Here is a 3,134-nt window from a genome sequence, read left to right on the forward strand (position 1 = left end):
TCATTCTGCCTATCGAAGCAATTAACATGGATGTTTCCTGATGCAAGTTGGTTCGCATGCAATTTTGAGGTCACAAGCTCAGAAAAAATATGGCCAACATTAATCCGAGCCTTTGCCTCGGCTCTTTTTCGGGTGAACAACTCGTTAAGCCTGTAGAATATTGCTTTGACAAGTGCAGTGATGGGGAGATTGTGTGCACCCTTCAAGACTGAGTTGATGCATTTGACTAGATTCGTCGTCATGTGACCCCATCGGTAGCCACCATCAAATGCCAACGCATACTGTTCGCGGGGGATTCGTTTTAACCAGTTACTGTAAGCCTCGCCCCGTTCTCGTAACCGCTGGTAACGCACTTCGTACTCGCGCACCGTCTTCGAATATCCTGCATAATAACCAAAGACAAACAAAAAAACAGGGTTAACAAACACTTATTGAAGGTAACTCTATTGATAACAAACTTCAAATTACTCAATGTTACCTATATTGACGACAAGTTTTTGCAGGTACAGTGCCTTGAATTTTCTAAAGAAATTCGACTCTATATACCTGATGCAAAACATGTAGAAAGCTCTAGGAGGTGACCAAGCTCCGTTACTGCGAGCCACAACTGCATTGATAGATTCGTGTCGGTCGGATATCAGTCCCACACCATCTCGAGTCACAACATGTTGTCGCAAGTTACTAAGAAAAAAGTACCACACATCAGAAGTCTCTCCCTTAACAATAGCAAATGCAATTGGAATGATATTATTGTTACCATCCTGTAAAACTGCCACTAACAAACAACCCTTATACTTTTCGTATAAGTGAGTCCCATCCACCTGGACAATTGGCTTACGATGTATGAATGCTCTAATGCAGGGGTAATAACTCTAAAAGACTCAATGCAATACCCGGATATCACTTACCAAGTCATCACCTTGATATACAGGCATAGTCTCAAAATGGATGATAGCTGATGACTCCTTATGACACATGGCCTCAAACCATATCGGTAACGCTTCGTACGATGCTTCCCAACCTCCAAATATTTTTTCTACTGACTTTTGCTTAGCCAACCATGCTTTCTGATAACTGATGGTGTAGTTGAACTGCGATTGCACTTTTGCAATAACTAATTTTACCTTTAACGAGGGGTTAGCCTCAACCAACGGCTTTATTGCTTCTGCAATCGTGTTCGAATCCAGCTTTGAATGATTCTGAGAAATGGTGGCTCTGGTACAAGTGTGACTACCATTATACCTCCTTATAACCCAACAGTACTTTCCGCTGATCATGCTAACCCTGATAAGCTAATCACACCCCTCCCCATACTGTGTACACTTGGCATAAAATGTCAACGGTTCTTTGGATGGCATATTCATACACCCGATAGTCTACACTTCTTTGGATGGCATACTCTTTCATCGCCTTAATAACAGCTTCCCTTGAACTGAATTTCATCCCACAGCAAATTCACCATCTGCAACAAGAGGAACTTCTGCCATGACGGCAGCCATACGAAAATTTAATAACTGAAATTAAAGGTAAATCAACACTCAATACATCAATGATGATATAAATAAACTTTACATCAGGTTATTATCTCAATCTTAACAAAAAAAAAAAAAAAGAAAACATAAAAACATAAATAAATATTGATTAATAAATACTAATTAATATTTAACTACATCAATAACTAACAAAAAATATTATTATCCTAAACTTAACTACATAAACACATAAAGAAATGCTAATTGAATATATTTTCACATGTCACATAACTATTTCGTCCATCAATCAATATTAATTATTACAGAATTCTAATCCGTTTTATAAATATAGGCAATTACGTACCGACGCTCATATATTCCGAAAAACTCCGGAGCATGCATGGCTTCCAAATCCAACACTCGCATGAAAGATGGCTCCTCAAACGACACTTCGTTTGCCAGTGCATTTTCCACGCCTGTCACATTTGGAGCCATAGTGCCGACACATTGATCTTCATCTCCATTTGGATCAACAACTTCATAATTGCTTTCGAACTCTTCCTCATTGTCACTATTGTAATCTTTTCGTACAATATTTCGGTCGGCCTTAGATTGTTCAAATTCAATGTACAGCTCGATCAACAACATTTGGGCACAACTTTCAATATACATTGAAAACATCTCCTGCATACTCGCTTCGTCGGTTATATATTTGGTTTGAAATTGAACGAATCTACCAAATACTGATATGGGATATCTGTATAAAATACATGATATTCTCCTTGACATCGCAGAATCTATCTTTTTACAAATCACCCATTTGAGCTCTTCAAATGAGATTGTGAAGGGAACAACATCTAACGGATTTTCACAAATAAATTTTACTACTTCAGATGTTTGTAACAAAATCTGACCAAAATAATACACTTTTAAAAGAACTCTATCATCCATTTCTCTCACCAACCTAAACAGAAACAAAAACTTCACTATCAATTTTTTTTACCTCATAGCAAAGAAGAGAGAAACATAAGTGGAAGAAAGCAGAAGAACAAGACGAAGAAGAAGATGGTATCTGCTAACTTGGTTATGAGTTACACATTTTTATATACATATATCTGCATAAATCGAACCCAGCAAGTTATTCCAGCTCGTTCAAAAAAAATATATTTAATAATCAATTCGGACCATCCGAATTGATTTTTGTATTATAAAAAAAAATTAACTATATATACAACACGGACTGTCCAATTTGCTTCGTCCAAAATTTGAAAGTTCCCTCATTGCAAATCGGACCATCCGATTTGCCCATCAAATTTTCTTTCAAATAGAAGTTGCATGCTCCGACTTGTTTACAGAACAGCTCAGAAAAAAGTTGTCCCACATATTGATCTAACATCTCTATACTCCATAACGCAGTACAAGACATATATGGCTCCAATAACAAAAAAAAATGAGCCTTTTTTCTTTATTTAGCTACGAAATTTTACATTTAGATGAATAAATTATTATTCAACCAAACTTTCGATCTAATGTGAAAAAAAAAATAAAAAATTTAATGTTTTCTTCTTCTTCTTTTCCTTATTTTTCTTCAAATTCTATCATTTATATCATTTTTTTTTATTTTTATCCAAAATTCTGTATTTTCTTTCAAATATTTCTATG

This window comes from Arachis ipaensis, chromosome B09 (assembly GCF_000816755.2).
Source record: "Arachis ipaensis cultivar K30076 chromosome B09, Araip1.1, whole genome shotgun sequence".
Classification (NCBI taxonomy): Eukaryota; Viridiplantae; Streptophyta; class Magnoliopsida; order Fabales; family Fabaceae; genus Arachis; species Arachis ipaensis.